Source organism: Octopus bimaculoides, chromosome 9, assembly GCF_046866305.1.
Source record: "Octopus bimaculoides isolate indiv1 chromosome 9, ASM4686630v1, whole genome shotgun sequence".
Taxonomy (NCBI): Eukaryota; Metazoa; Mollusca; class Cephalopoda; order Octopoda; family Octopodidae; genus Octopus; species Octopus bimaculoides.
The window spans coordinates 44,520,335-44,537,906 of record NC_142936.1 but is presented as its reverse complement, the minus strand read 5'-3'; the positions used below and the strand labels follow the sequence as shown (position 1 = coordinate 44,537,906).

The window sequence follows — 17,572 nt, the reverse complement described above, 5'->3', positions numbered from 1 at the left end:
TTTTAGCATCTACCAGTTTTCTTTCAGATTCATATATTTCAACTATCAACATAACATAACCTTCATTCTCCTAAACGTATTCCTGCTGAAATGCAATTGAAAGATATTCAATTTGAAGAGATATTTGAGGAAACAGACAAGAGTCGAGGAAGAGTCATTCAAAATTCCGGAATTCCTCCTCTTCGCGTGCTGTAAACATAATGGTAATCCACATCCTTGAAAACATATCTCTATTTTTAACACGCTAACTTCATCAAAGCTCGATAAACTAGACCTCGTTTATTTAGACCTCGAATAAAACAGTTAGCAGTGGTTTCAGTTACGTAAATTATAGGTTCTGAAAGTGGGCGCTACTACTTCCCGGTGGGCGTCGAGAGGGTCCATGTGGGTTCTGGTGTGTAAGAAAAAGGACCCAAAAAGTTTGAGAATCTCTGATGTAAACTGACTGCATGTGGGCTAACTCTGTCTCTCTCGCTCTCTCTCTCCCTCTCTCTGTCTCTCTATCTCTGTCTGTCTCTGTCTATTTCTGTCTGTCTGTCTCTGTCTGTCTGTCTCTATCTGTCTGTCTCTGTCTGTCTGTCTTCCACCTCACCTGTCTCTGTCTGTCTGTCTTCCACCTCCCTCGCCTTGATCCACCAAAGTTTTCCTAGGAGATACTCGACTTAAAGCAAAAAAATGCAAAGTTTTCAGGTTTCTCATTTAGTAACATGACCAACGTATACTTTACTTATTTATTTACTTGGTTACTGATTGATTAAGACCATTGACTCCAGTGACTTCCACCTACTTTATTTTTAAGGCCTCAAAAACTGAAATTCAAAGTTGACCTCGGCGTTATTTGAACTCAGAAATTAAAGTGTCGGAGCAAATACGGCAAAGTATGTATTCCCACTTTCCAAGTATTCTCTTAGCTTGCTCCTTGCGATAATTGTTTCTGATTCAGTTAAAAGCTAATAATTTTGATGAGAGCATTCTTCTAGTTCTTGACTGGTACTTTGTTTTATTGAAGCTGGGATAGTGAAAGACAAAGTTGACCACGACTGGATATGAAATTAGAATGTAAAGTGTTGTTAATAAACATTTTAAGTAATAAAAACCATAAAAACCATCAATATAGGACAATAATTTAACATCCAATTCAGATATGCAAAACATTTCAATGAAGTAAAATGAAAACATTCATTCGGGAGACTTGAACTCACGACCTTCTGATCATTTGTTTACTTAGCGATTAAAACGCTGATGCTCTACCGACTGAGCTATGCGGTCGAACGTATTCATACGTTCTTAGATTTTATATGAACCAATATTGCTCACTTCACACGAACTTATCCCCATAACTTTATTGAAAATGAATATTTATCCACCGGTCGGCTCATGCATTTCTGCGCCGTCGACTTTAGCATCTACCACTTTTCTTTCAGATTCATACATTTCAACTATCAACATAACATAACCTTCATTCTCCTAAACGTATTCCTGCAAAAATGCAATTGAAAGATATTCAATTTGAACAGATATTTGAGGAAACAGACACGAGTCGAGGAAGACTCATTCAAAATTCCGGAATTCCTCCTCTTCTAATCCTGTAAACATAATGGTAATCCACATCCTTGAAAACATATCTCTATTTTTAACACGCTAACTTCATCAAAGCTCGATAAACTAGACCTCGTTTATTTAGACCTCGAATAAAACAGTTAGCAGTGGTTTCAGTTACGTAAACTACAGGTTCTGAAAGTGGGCGCTACTACTCCCCGGTGGGCGTCGAGATCGTACATGTGGGTGCTGGTGTGTAAGAAAAAGGAGGCATTGAGTGGAAGGCAGTAGATTGGGGGACCCTATGAATTTCTAAGATTATTATCGTATTGAACACTAAGTATATAATATTTAAAATATCAAATGTTTCATAGTATATATAAATTAGTATAATATAAAGTATTTATTTATACATAAACATAGAGGTGGGGTGCTCAGGGCGTTATGTGGCCATGAGAGGAGCAGTGACCCAAAAAGTTTGAGAATTTCTGATGTAAACTGACTGCACGAGGCTAACTCTGTCTGTCTGTCTGTCTGTCTGTCTGTCTCTCTCTCTCTCTCTCTCTCTCTCTCTCTCTCTCTCTCTGTTTTTTTCTGTCTGTCTCTGTCTATTTCTGTCTGTCTGGCTCTGTCCATCTGTCTTCCACCTCACCCGTTTTCTCTCTCTAACTCAAGCTCCCTCGCTCTGACATAGCCAGACATCCATGTACCTACAATGCAAACTTCGATCACATGACCTATTGAAAATCGCTGTCGATCCACCAAAATATTCCTAGCAGAAACTCCCCTGAAAACAAAAATCACAAAGTTTTCAGGTTTCTGATTTACGAACATGACCCACGTATATTTTATTTATTTATTTACTAGGTTACTGGTTCATTAAGACCATTGATTCCAGTGATTTCCAGCTACCTTCCAATGATTCAACAATCTTGCTCATTGTGATAATTGTTTCTGATTTAGATACAAAGCAAATAATTTTGATGAGAGGATTTCCCCAGTTCCTTACTGGTACTTTGTTTTATTGAAGCTGGGGTAGGGAAAGACAAAGTTGAACACGACTGGATATGAAATCAGAATGGAAAGTGTTATAAATAAACATTTTCAGTAATAAAAACCATAAAAACCATCAATATAGGACAATAATTTAACATCCAATTCAAAGACAGAAAATATTGATACAATTTCTCCACACTATGCAATGGGTTACTTCATGTTTTCAAAGGAAAAGTTATTTTGAAGTTAACGAAAGACACGTGTGGACATTAAACCAGTATAAATCTTCAGACATGCAAAACATTTCAATTGAGTAAAAATGAAAACATTCGCCCGCAGGGGGACTTGAACCCACGACCCTCAGATAACTTGCTAACTTAGCGATTAAAAGTCTGATGCTCTACCGACTGAGCTATGCGGGCGGTGCAACTAACACATCCTTACATTTCGTATGAACCAATATTGCCCACTTCACACGATCTTATCCTCATAACTTTCTTGAAAATAAATATTTGTACACCAGACGGATCATGCACTTCCGCTCCTTCGACTTTGGTAATAGCACTTTTCAAGACTTTAGCATCTACCACTTTTCTTTCAGATTCATACATTTCAACTATCAACATAACATAACCTTCATTCTCCTAAACGTATTCCTGCTGAAATGCAATTGAAAGATATTCAATTTGAACAGATATTTGAGGAAACAGACAAGAGTCGAGGAAGAGTCATTCAAAATTCCGAAATTCCTCCTCTTCGCGTGCTGTAAACATAATGGTAATCCACATCCTTGAAAACATATCTCTATTTTTAACACGCTAACTTCATCAAAGCTCGATAAACTAGACCTCGTTTATTTAGACCTCGAATAAAACAGTTAGCAGTGGTTTCAGTTACGTAAATTATAGGTTCTGAAAGTGGGCGCTACTACTTCCCGGTGGGCGTCGAGAGGGTCCATGTGGGTTCTGGTGTGTAAGAAAAAGGACCCAAAAAGTTTGAGAATCTCTGATGTAAACTGACTGCATGTGGGCTAACTCAGTCTCTCTCTCTCTATCTCTCTCTCTCTCTCTCTCTCTCTCTATCTCTGTCTGTCTCTGTCTATGTCTGTCTGTCTTCCACCTCACCTGTCTGTGTCTGTCTGTCTTCCACCTCCCTCGCCTTGATCCACCAAAATTTTCCTAGGAGATACTCGACTTAAACCAAAAAAATGCAAAGTTTTCAGGTTTCTCATTTAGTAACATGACCAACGTATACTTTACTTATTTATTTACTTGGTTACTGATTGATTAAGACCATTGGCTCCAGTGACTTCCACCTACTTTATTTTTAAGGCCTCAAAAACTGAAATTCAAAGTTGAACTCGGCGGTATTTGAACTCAGAAATTAAAGTGTCGGAGCAAATACGGCAAAGTATGTTTTCCGACTTTCCAAGGATTCTCTTAGCCTGCTCCTTGCGATAATTGTTTCTGATTCAGATAAAAGCAAATAATTTTGATGAGAGCATTCTTCTAGTTCTTGACTGGTACTTTGTTTTATTGAAGCTGGGATAGTGAAAGACAAAGTTGACCACGACTGGATATGAAATTAGAATGTAAAGTGTTGTTAATAAACATTTTAAGTAATAAAAACCATAAAAACCATCAATATAGGACGATAATTTAACATCCAATTCAGATATGCAAAACATTTCAATGAAGTAAAATGAAAACATTCATTCGGGAGACTTGAACTCACGACCTTCAGACCATTTGTTTACTTAGCGATCAAAAGGCTGAAGCTCTACCGATTGAGCTATGCGGACGGACGTATTAACACGTTCTTAGATTTTATATGAACCAATATTGCTCACTTCACACGAACTTATCCCCATAACTTTATTGAAAATGAATATTTATCCACCGGTCGGCTCATGCATTTCTGCGCAGTCGACTTTAGCATCTACCACTTTTCTTTCAGATTCATACATTTCAACTATCAACATAACATAACCTTCATTCTCCTAAACGTATTCCTGCAAAATGCAATTGAAAGATATTCAATTTGAACAGATATTTGAGGAAACAGACACGAGTCGAGGAAGACTCATTCAAAATTCCGGAATTCCTCCTCTTCTAATCCTGTAAACATAATGGTAATCCACATCCTTGAAAACATATCTCTATTTTTAACACGCTAACTTCATCAAAGCTCGATAAACTAGACCTCGTTTATTTAGACCTCGAATAAAACAGTTAGCAGTGGTTTCAGTTACGTAAACTACATGTTCTGAAAGTGGGCGCTACTACTCCCCGGTGGGCGTCGAGATCGTCCATGTGGGTGCTGGTGTGTAAGAAAAAGGAGGCATTGAGTGGAAGGCAGTAGATTGGGGAACCCTATGAATTTCTAAGATTATTATCGTATTGAACACTAAGTATATAATATTTAAAATATCAAATGTTTCATAGTATATATAAATTAGTATAATATAAAGTATTTATTTATACATAAACATAGGGGTGGGGTGCTCAGGGCGTTATGTGGCCATGAGAGGAGCAGTGATCCAAAAAGTTTGAGAATCTCTGATGTAAACTGACTGCACGAGGCTAACTCTGTCTCTCTGTCTGTCTCTCTCTCTCTCTCTCTCTCTCTCTCTCTCTCTCTCTCTCTCTCTCTCTCTGTTTTTTTTCTGTCTGTCTCTGTCTATTTCTGTCTGTCTGGCTCTGTCCATCTGTCTTCCACCTCACCCGTTTTATCTCTCTAGCTCAAGCTCCCTCGCACTGACATAGCCAGACATCCATGTACCTACAATGCAAACATCGATCACATGACCTATTCAAAATCGCTGTCGATCCACCAAAATATTCCTAGCAGAAACTCCCCTGAAAACAAAAAACAGCAAAGTTTTCAGTTTTCTGATTTACGAACATGACCCACGTATATTTTATTTATTTACTAGGTTACTGGATCATTAAGACCATTGATTCCAGTGATTTCCAGCTACCTTCCAATGATTCAACAATCTTGCTCATTGTGATAATTGTTTCTGATTTAGATACAAAGCAAATAATTTTGATGAGAGGATTACCCCAGTTCTTTACTGGTACTTTGTTTTATTGAAGCTGGGGTAGGGAAAGACAAAGTTGACGACGACTGGATATGAAATCAGAATGGAAAGTGTTATAAATAAACATTTTAAGTAATAAAAATCATAAAAACCATCAATATAGGACAATAATTTAACATCCAATTCAAAGACAGAAAATATTGCTACAATTTCTCCACACTATGCAATGGGTTACTTCATGTTTTCAAAGGAAAAGTTATTTTGAAGTTAACGAAAGACACGTGTGGACATTAAACCAGTATAAATCTTCAGACATGCAAAACATTTCAATTGAGTAAAAATGAAAACATTCGCCCGCAGGGGGACTTGAACCCACGACCCTCAGATCACTTGTTAACTTAGCGATTAAAAGTCTGATGCTCTACCGACTGTGCTATGCGGGCGGTGCAACTAACACATTCTTACATTTAGTATGAACCAATATTGCCCACTTCACACTCATAACTTTCTTGAAAATAAATATTTTTACACCAGTCGGATCATGCACTTCCGCTCCTTCGATTTTGGTAATAGCACTTTTCAAGATTTTAGCATCTACCACTTTTCTTTCAGATTCATACATTTCAACTATCAACATAACATAACCTTCATTCTCCTAAACGTATTCCTGCTGAAATGCAATTGAAAGATATTCAATTTGAAGAGATATTTGAGGAAACAGACAAGAGTCGAGGAAGAGTCATTCAAAATTCCGGAATTCCTCCTCTTCGCGTGCTGTAAACATAATGGTAATCCACATCCTTGAAAACATATCTCTATTTTTAACACGCTAACTTCATCAAAGCTCGATAAACTAGACCTCGTTTATTTAGACCTCGAATAAAACAGTTAGCAGTGGTTTCAGTTACGTAAATTATAGGTTATGAAAGTGGGCGCTACTACTTCCCGGTGGGCGTCGAGAGGGTCCATGTCGGTTCTGGTGTGTAAGAAAAAGGACCCAAAATGTTTGAGAATCTCTGATGTAAACTGACTGCATGTGGGCCAACTCTCTCTCTCTCTCTCTCTCTCTCTCTCTCTCTCTCTCTATCTCTGTCTGTCTCTTTCTATTTCTGTCTGTCTGTCTCTGTCTGTCTGTCTCTGTCTGTCTGTCTTCCACCTCACCTGTCTCTGCCTGTCTGTCTTCCACCTCCCTCGCCTTGATCCACCAAAATTTTCCTAGGAGATACTCGACTTAAAGCAAAAAAATGCAAAGTTTTCAGGTTTCTCATTTAGTAACATGACCAACGTATACTTTACTTATTTATTTACTTGGTTACTGATTGATTAAGACCATTGGCTCCAGTGTCTTCCACCTACTTTATTTTTAAGGCCTCAAAAACTGAAATTCAAAGTTGACCTCGGCGGTATTTGAACTCAGAAATTAAAGTGTCGGAGCAAATACGGCAATGTATGTTTTCCGACTTTCCAAGGATTCTCTTAGCTTGCTCCTTGCGATAATTGTTTCTGATTCAGATAAAAGCAAATAATTTTGATGAGAGAATTACCCCAGTTCTTTACTGGTACTTTGTTTTATTGAAGCTGGCGTAGTGAAAGACAAAGTTGACCACGACTGGATATGAAATTAGAATGTAAAGTGTTGCTAATAAACATTTTAAGTAATAAAAACCATAAAAACCATCACTATAGGACAATGATTTAACATCCAATTCAGATATGCAAAACATTTCAATCAAGTAAAATGAAAACATTCATTCGGGAGACTTGAACTCACGACCTTCAGATCATTCGTTTACTTAGCGATTAAAAGGCTGAAGCTCTACCGACTGAGCAATGCGGACGGACGTATTAACGCGTTCTTAGATTTTATATGAACCAATATTGCTCACTTCACACGAACTTATCCCCATAACTTTATTGAAAATGAATATATATCCACCGGTCGGCTCATGCATTTCTGCGCCGTCGACTTCAGCATCTACCACTTTTCTTTCAGATTCATACATTTCAACTATCAACATAACATAACCTTCATTCTCCTAAACGTATTCCTGCAAAAATGCAATTGAAAGATATTCAATTTGAACAGATATTTGAGGAAACAGACACGAGTCGAGGAAGACTCATTCAAAATTCCGGAATTCCTCCTCTTCTAATCCTGTAAACATAATGGTAATCCACATCCTTGAAAACATATCTCTATTTTTAACACGCTAACTTCATCAAAGCTCGATAAACTAGACCTCGTTTATTTAGACCTCGAATAAAACAGTTAGCAGTGGTTTCAGTTACGTAAACTACATGTTCTGAAAGTGGGCGCTACTACTCCCCGGTGGGCGTCGAGATCGTCCATGTGGGTGCTGGTGTGTAAGAAAAAGGAGGCATTGAGTGGAAGGCAGTAGATTGGGGAACCCTATGAATTTCTAAGATTATTATCGTATTGAACACTAAGTATATAATATTTAAAATATCAAATGTTTCATAGTATATATAAATTAGTATTATATAAAGTATTTATTTATAGATAAACATAGGGGTGGGGTAAACTGACTGCACGAGGCTAACTCTGTCTGTCTGTCTGTCTGTCTGTCTCTCTCTCTCTCTCTCTCTCTCTCTCTCTCTCTCTCTCTCTCTCTCTGTTTTTTTTCTGTCTGTCTCTGTCTATTTCTGTCTGTCTGGCTCTGTCCATCTGTCTTCCACCTCACCCGTTTTCTCTCTCTAACTCAAGCTCCCTCGCTCTGACATAGCCAGACATCCATGTACCTCCAATGCAAACATAGATCACATGACCTATTCAAAATCGCTGTCGATCCACCAAAATATTCCTAGCAGAAACTCCCCTGAAAACAAAAACCACAAAGTTTTCAGGTTTCTGATTTACGAACATGACCCACGTATATTTTATTTATTTATTTACTAGGTTACTGGATCATTAAGACCATTGATTCCAGTGATTTCCAGCTACCTTCCAATGATTCAACAATCTTGCTCATTGTGATAATTGTTTCTGATTTAGATACAAAGCAAATAATTTTGATGAGAGGATTACCCCAGTTCTTTACTGGTACTTTGTTTTATTGAAGCTGCGGTAGGGAAAGACAAAGTTGACCATGACTGGATATGAAATCAGAATGGAAAGTGTTATAAATAAACATTTTAAGTAATAAACCCATAAAAACCATGAATATAGGACAATAATTTAACATCCAATTCAAAGACAGAAAATATTGATACAATTTCTCCACACTATGCAATGGGTTACTTCATGTTTTCAAAGGAAAAGTTATTTTGAAGTTAACGAAAGACACGTGTGGACATTAAACCAGTATAAATCTTCAGACATGCAAAACATTTCAATTGAGTAAAAATGAAAACATTCGCCCGCAGGGGGACTTGAACCCACGACCCTCAGATCACTTGTTAACTTAGCGATTAAAAGTCTGATGCTCTACTGACTGAGCTATGCGGGCGGTGCAACAAACTCATTCTTACATTTAGAATGAACCAATATTGCCCACTTCACACGATCTTATCCTCATAACTTTCTTGAAAATAAATATTTTTACACCAGTCGGATCATGCACTTCCGCTCCTTCGACTTTGGTAATAGCACTTTTCAAGATTTTAGCATCTACCACTTTTCTTTCAGATTCATACATTTCAACTATCAACATAACATAACCTTCATTCTCCTAAACGTATTCCTGCTGAAATGCAATTGAAAGATATTCAATTTGAAGAGATATTTCAGGAAACAGACAAGAGTCGAGGAAGAGTCATTCAAAATTCCGGAATTCCTCCTCTTCGCGTGCTGTAAACATAATGGTAATCCACATCCTTGAAAACATATCTCTATTTTTAACACGCTAACTTCATCAAAGCTCGATAAACTAGACCTCGTTTATTTAGACCTCGAATAAAACAGTTAGCAGTGGTTTCAGTTACGTAAATTATAGGTTCTGAAAGTGGGCGCTACTACGTCCCGGTGGGCGTCGAGAGGGTCCATGTGGGTTCTGGTGTGTAAGAAAAAGGACCCAAAAAGTTTGAGAATCTCTGATGTAAACTGACTGCATGTGGGCTAACTCTGTCTCTGTCTCTCTCTCTCTCTCTCTCTCTCTCTCCCTCTCTCTCTCTCTCTCTCTATCTCTGTCTGTCTCTGTCTATTTCTGTCTGTCTGTCTCTGTCTGTCTGTCTCTGTCTGTCTGTCTCTGTCTGTCTGTCTTCCACCTCACCTGTCTCTGTCTGTCTGTCTTCCACCTCCCTCGCCTTGATCCACCAAAATTTTCCTAGGAGATACTCGACTTAAAGCAAAAAAATGCAAAGTTTTCAGGTTTCTCATTTAGTAACATGACCAACGTATACTTTACTTTTTTATTTACTTGGTTACTGATTGATTAAGACCATTGGCTCCAGTGACTTCCACCTACTTTATTTTTAAGGCCTCAAAAACTGAAATTCAAAGTTGACCTCGGCGGTATTTGAACTCAGAAATTAAAGTGTCGGAGCAAATACGGCAAAGTATGTTTTCCGACTTTCCAAGGATTCTCTTAGCTTGCTCCTTGCGATAATTGTTTCTGATTCAGTTAAAAGCAAATAATTTTGATGAGAGCATTCTTCTAGTTCTTGACTGGTACTTTGTTTTATTGAAGCTGGGGTAGTGAAAGACAAAGTTGACCACGACTGGATATGAAATTAGAATGTAAAGTGTTGTTAATAAACATTTTAAGTAATAAAAGCCATAAAAACCATCAATATAGGACAATAATTTAACATCCAATTCAGATATGCAAACCATTTCAATCAAGTAAAATGAAAACATTCATTCGGGAGACTTGAACTAACGACCTTCAGATCATTTGTTTACTTAGCGATTAAAAGGCTGATGCTCTACCGACTGAGCTATGCGGACGGACGTATTAACACGTTCTTAGATTTTATATGAACCAATATTGCTCACTTCACACGAACTTATCCCCATAACTTTATTGAAAATGAATATTTATCCACCGGTCGGCTCATGCATTTCTGCGCCGTCGACTTTAGCATCTACCACTTTTCTTTCAGATTCATACATTTCAACTATCAACATAACATAACCTTCATTCTCCTAAACGTATTCCTGCAAAAATGCAATTGAAAGATATTCAATTTGAACAGATATTTGAGGAAACAGACACGAGTCGAGGAAGACTCATTCAAAATTCCGGAATTCCTCCTCTTCTAAACCTGTAAACATAATGGTAATCCACATCCTTGAAAACATATCTCTATTTTTAATACGCTAACTTCATCAAAGCTCGATAAACTAGACCTCGTTTATTTAGACCTCGAATAAAACAGTTAGCAGTGGTTTCAGTTACGTAAACTACAGGTTCTGAAAGTGGGCGCTACTACTCCCCGGTGGGCGTCGAGATCGTCCATGTGGGTGCTGGTGTGTAAGAAAAAGGAGGCATTGAGTGGAAGGCAGTAGATTGGGGGACCCTATGAATTTCTAAGATTATTATCGTATTGAACACTAAGTATATAATATTTAAAATATCAAATGTTTCATAGTATATATAAAGTAGTATAATATAAAGTATTTATTTATACATAAACATAGGGGTGGGGTGCTCAGGGCGTTATGTGGCCATGAGAGGAGCAGTGACCCAAAAGGTTTGAGAATCTCTGATGTAAATTGACTGCACTAGGCTAACTCTGTCTGTCTCTCTCTCTCTCTCTTCTCTCTCTCTCTCTCTCTCTCTCTCTCTCTCTCTCTTTGTCTCTCTCTCTCTCTCTCTCTCTCTCTGTTTTTTTTCTGTCTGTCTCTGTCTATTTCTGTCTGTCTGGCTCTGTCCATCTGTCTTCCACCTCATCCGTTTTCTCTCTCTAACTCAAGCTCCCTCGCTCTGACATAGCCAGACATCCATGTACCTCCAATGCAAACATAGATCACATGACCTATTCAAAATCGCTGTCGATCCACCAAAATATTCCTAGCAGAAACTCCCCTGAAAACAAAAACCACAAAGTTTTCAGCTTTCTGATTTACGAACATGACCCACGTATATTTTATTTATTTATTTACTAGGTTACTGGTTCATTAAGACCATTGATTCCAGTGATTTCCAGCTACCTTCCAATGATTCAACAATCTTGCTCATTGTGATAATTGTTTCTGATTTAGATACAAAGCAAATAATTTTGATGAGAGGATTACCCCAGTTCTTTACTGGTACTTTGTTTTATTGAAGCTGCGGTAGGGAAAGACAAAGTTGACCACGACTGGATATGAAATCAGAATGGAAAGTGTTATAAATAAACATTTTAAGTAATAAAAACCATAAAAACCATGAATATAGGACAATAATTTAACATCCAATTCAAAGACAGAAAATATTGCTACAATTTCTCCACAATGGGTTACTTCATGTTTTCAAAGGAAAAGTTTAACATCCAATTCAAAGACAGAAAATATTGCTACAATTTCTCCACAATGGGTTACTTCATGTTTTCAAAGGAAAAGTTATTTTGAAGTTAACGAAAGACACGTGTGGACATTAAACCAGTATAAATCTTCAGACATGCAAAACATTTCAATTGAGTAAAAATGAAAACATTCGCCCGCAGGGGGACTTGAACACACGACCCTCAGATCACTTGCTAACTTAGCGATTAAAAGTCTGATGCTCTACCGACTGAGCTATGCGGGCGGTGCAACTAAAACATTCTTACATTTAGAATGAACCAATATTGCCCACTTCACACGATCTTATCCTCATAACTTTCTTGAAAATAAATATTTTTACACCAGTCGGATCATGCACTTCCGCTCCTTCGACTTTGGTAATAGCACTTTTCAAGATTTTAGCATCTACCACTTTTCTTTCAGATTCATACATTTCAACTATCAACATAACATAACCTTCATTCTCCTAAACGTATTCCTGCTGAAATGCAATTGAAAGATATTCAATTTGAAGAGATATTTCAGGAAACAGACAAGAGTCGAGGAAGAGTCATTCAAAATTCCGGAATTCCTCCTCTTCGCGTGCTGTAAACATAATGGTAATCCACATCCTTGAAAACATATCTCTATTTTTAACACGCTAACTTCATCAAAGCTCGATAAACTAGACCTCGTTTATTTAGACCTCGAATAAAACAGTTAGCAGTGGTTTCAGTTACGTAAATTATAGGTTCTGAAAGTGGACGCTACTACTTCCCGGTGGGCGTCGAGAGGGTCCATGTGGGTTCTGGTGTGTAAGAAAAAGGACCCAAAAAGTTTGAGAATCTCTGATGTAAACTGACTGCATGTGGGCTAACTCTGTCTCTGTCTCTGTCTCTCTCTCTCTCTCTCTCTCTCCCTCTCTCTCTCTCTCTATCTCTGTCTGTCTCTGTCTATTTCTGTCTGTCTGTCTCTGTCTGTCTGTCTCTGTCTGTCTGTCTTCCACCTCACCTGTCTCTGTCTGTCTGTCTTCCACCTCCCTCGCCTTGATCCACCAAAATTTTCCTAGGAGATACTCGACTTAAAGCAAAAAAATGCAAAGTTTTCAGGTTTCTCATTTAGTAACATGACCAACGTATACTTTACTTATTTATTTACTTGGTTACTGATTGATTAAGACCATTGGCTCCAGTGACTTCCACCTACTTTATTTTTAAGGCCTCAAAAACTGAAATTCAAAGTTGACCTCGGCGGTATTTGAACTCAGAAATTAAAGTGTCGGAGCAAATACGGCAAAGTATGTTTTCCGACTTTCCAAGGATTCTCTTAGCTTGCTCTTTGCGATAATTGTTTCTGATTCAGTTAAAAGCAAATAATTTTGATGAGAGCATTCTTCTAGTTCTTGACTGGTACTTTGTTTTATTGAAGCTGGGGTAGTGAAAGACAAAGTTGACCACGACTGGATATGAAATTAGAATGTAAAGTGTTGTTAATAAACATTTTAAGTAATAAAAGCCATAAAAACCATCAATATAGGACAATAATTTAACATCCAATTCAGATATGCAAAACATTTCAATCAAGTAAAATGAAAACATTCATTCGGGAGACTTGAACTAACGACCTTCAGATCATTTGTTTACTTAGCGATTAAAAGGCTGATGATCTACCGACTGAGCTATGCGGACGGACGTATTTGCACGTTCTTAGATTTTATATGAACCAATATTGCTCACTTCACACGAACTTATCCCCATAACTTTATTGAAAATGAATATTTATCCACCGGTCGGCTCATGCATTTCTGCGCCGTCGACTTTAGCATCTACCACTTTTCTTTCAGATTCATACATTTCAACTATCAACATAACATAACCTTCATTCTCCTAAACGTATTCCTGCAAAAATGCAATTGAAAGATATTCAATTTGAACAGATATTTGAGGAAACAGACACGAGTCGAGGAAGACTCATTCAAAATTCCGGAATTCCTCCTCTTCTAAACCTGTAAACATAATGGTAATCCACATCCTTGAAAACATATCTCTATTTTTAATACGCTAACTTCATCAAAGCTCGATAAACTAGACCTCGTTTATTTAGAGCTCGAATAAAACAGTTAACAGTGGTTTCAGTTACGTAAACTACAGGTTCTGAAAGTGGGCGCTACTACTCCCCGGTGGGCGTCGAGATCGTCCATGTGGGTGCTGGTGTGTAAGAAAAAGGAGGCATTGAGTGGAAGGCAGTAGATTGGGGGACCCTATGAATTTCTAAGATTATTATCGTATTGAACACTAAGTATATAATATTTAAAATATCAAATGTTTCATAGTATATATCAATTAGTATAATATAAAGTATTTATTTATACATAAACATAGGGGTGGGGTGCTCAGGGCGTTATGTGGCCATGAGTGGAGCAATGACCCAAAAAGTTTGAGAATCTCTGATGTAAACTGACTGCACGAGGCTAACTCTGTCTGTCTATCTCTCTCTCTCTTCTCTCTCTCTCTCTCTCTCTCTCTCTCTCTCTCTCTCTCTCTCTCTATCTCTCTCTTTGTCTCTCTCTCTCTCTCTCTCTCTCTCTCTGTTTTTTTTCTGTCTGTCTCTGTCTATTTCTGTCTGTCTGGCTCTGTCCATCTGTCTTCCACCTCACCCGTTTTCTCTCTCTAACTCAAGCTCCCTCGCTCTGACATAGCCAGACATCCATGTACCTCCAATGCAAACATAGATCACATGACCTATTCAAAATCGCTGTCGATCCACCAAAATATTCCTAGCAGAAACTCCCCTGAAAACAAAAACCACAAAGTTTTCAGGTTTCTGATTTACGAACATGACCCACGTATATTTTATTTATTTATTTACTAGGTTACTGGTTCATTAAGACCATTGATTCCAGTGATTTCCAGCTACCTTCCAATGATTCAACAATCTTGCTCATTGTGATAATTGTTTCTGATTTAGATACAAAGCAAATAATTTTGATGAGAGGATTACCCCAGTTCTTTACTGGTACTTTGTTTTATTGAAGCTGCGGTAGGGAAAGACAAAGTTGACCACGACTGGATATGAAATCAGAATGGAAAGTGTTATAAATAAACATTTTAAGTAATAAAAAGCATAAAAACCATGAATATAGGACAATAATTTAACATCCAATTCAAAGACAGAAAATATTGCTACAATTTCTCCACACTATGCAATGGGTTACTTCATGTTTTCAAAGGAAAAGTTATTTTGAAGTTAACGAAAGACACGTGTGGACATTAAACCAGTATAAATCTTCAGACATGCAAAACATTTCAATTGAGTAAAAATGAAAACATTCGCCCGCAGGGGGACTTGAACCCACGACCCTCAGATCACTCGCTAATTTAGCGATTAAAAGTCTGATGCTCTACCGACTGAGCTATGCGGGCGGTGCAAATAACACATTCTTACATTTAGTATGAACCAATATTGCCCACTTCACACGATCTTATCCTCATAACTTTCTTGAAAATAAATATTTTTACACCAGTCGGATCATGCACTTCCGCTCCTTCGACTTTGGTAATAGCACTTTTCAAGATTTTAGCATCTACCACTTTTCTTTCAGATTCATACATTTCAACTATCAACATAACATAACCTTCATTCTCCTAAACGTATTCCTGCTGAAATGCAATTGAAAGATATTCAATTTGAAGAGATATTTCAGGAAACAGACAAGAGTCGAGGAAGAGTCATTCAAAATTCCGGAATTCCTCCTCTTCGCGTGCTGTAAACATAATGGTAATCCACATCCTTGAAAACATATCTCTATTTTTAACACGCTAACTTCATCAAAGCTCGATAAACTAGACCTCGTTTATTTAGACCTCGAATAAAACAGTTAGCAGTGGTTTCAGTTACGTAAATTATAGGTTCTGAAAGTGGGCGCTACTACTTCCCGGTGGGCGTCGAGAGGGTCCATGTGGGTTCTGGTGTGTAAGAAAAAGGACCCAAAAAGTTTGAGAATCTCTGATGTAAACTGACTGCATGTGGGCTAACTCTGTCTCTGTCTGTCTCTCTCTCTCTCTCTCTCTCTCTATCTCTCCCTCTCTCTCTCTCTCTCTATCTCTGTCTGTCTCTGTCTATTTCTGTCTGTCTGTCTCTGTCTGTCTGTCTCTGTCTGTCTGTCTTCCACCTCACCTGGCTCTGTCTGTCTGTCTTCCACCTCCCTCGCCTTGATCCACCAAAATTTTCCTAGGAGATACTCGACTTAAAGCAAAAAAATGCAAAGTTTTCAGGTTTCTCATTTAGTAACATGACCAACGTATACTTTACTTATTTATTTACTTGGTTACTGATTGATTAAGACCATTGGCTCCAGTGACTTCCACCTACTTTATTTTTAAGGCCTCAAAAACTGAAATTCAAAGTTGACCTCGGCGGTATTTGAACTCAGAAATTAAAGTGTCGGAGCAAATACGGCAAAGTATGTTTTCCACCAAAATATTCCTAGCAGAAACTCCCCTGAAAACAAAAACCACAAAGTTTTCAGGTTTCTGATTTACGAACATGACCCACGTATATTTTATTTATTTATTTACTAGGTTACTGGTTCATTAAGACCATTGATTCCAGTGATTTCCAGCTACCTTCCAATGATTCAACAATCTTGCTCATTGTGATAATTGTTTCTGATTTAGATACAAAGCAAATAATTTTGATGAGAGGATTACCCCAGTTCTTTACTGGTACTTTGTTTTATTGAAGCTGCGGTAGGGAAAGACAAAGTTGACCACGACTGGATATGAAATCAGAATGGAAAGTGTTATAAATAAACATTTTAAGTAATAAAAAGCATAAAAACCATGAATATAGGACAATAATTTAACATCCAATTCAAAGACAGAAAATATTGCTACAATTTCTCCACACTATGCAATGGGTTACTTCATGTTTTCAAAGGAAAAGTTATTTTGAAGTTAACGAAAGACACGTGTGGACATTAAACCAGTATAAATCTTCAGACATGCAAAACATTTCAATTGAGTAAAAATGAAAACATTCGCCCGCAGGGGGACTTGAACACACGACCCTCAGATCACTTGCTAACTTAGCGATTAAAAGTCTGATGCTCTACCGACTGAGCTATGCGGGCGGTGCAACTAAAACATTCTTACATTTAGAATGAACCAATATTGCCCACTTCACACGATCTTATCCTCATAACTTTCTTGAAAATAAATATTTTTACACCAGTCGGATCATGCACTTCCGCTCCTTCGACTTTGGTAATAGCACTTTTCAAGATTTTAGCATCTACCACTTTTCTTTCAGATTCATACATTTCAACTATCAACATAACATAACCTTCATTCTCCTAAACGTATTCCTGCTGAAATGCAATTGAAAGATATTCAATTTGAAGAGATATTTCAGGAAACAGACAAGAGTCGAGGAAGAGTCATTCAAAATTCCGGAATTCCTCCTCTTCGCGTGCTGTAAACATAATGGTAATCCACATCCTTGAAAACATATCTCTATTTTTAACACGCTAACTTCATCAAAGCTCGATAAACTAGACCTCGTTTATTTAG

The 17,572-nt window shown here is 37.6% G+C and overlaps 2 non-coding genes across 2 annotated transcripts; both read right to left on the bottom strand.

Moving 5' to 3' along the window:
* Positions 1–2,865: 2,865 nt before the first annotated feature.
* On the bottom strand, positions 2,866–2,957 carry Trnak-uuu (transfer RNA lysine (anticodon UUU)). Its single transcript is given in 2 exon segments — positions 2,866–2,901; positions 2,921–2,957. It is a non-coding gene; the product is annotated as a tRNA-Lys (tRNA).
* A 12,375-nt stretch (positions 2,958–15,332) lies between these two features.
* Trnak-uuu (transfer RNA lysine (anticodon UUU)) lies at positions 15,333–15,424 on the bottom strand. Its single transcript is given in 2 exon segments — positions 15,333–15,368; positions 15,388–15,424. It is a non-coding gene; the product is annotated as a tRNA-Lys (tRNA).
* Positions 15,425–17,572: the final 2,148 nt, after the last annotated feature.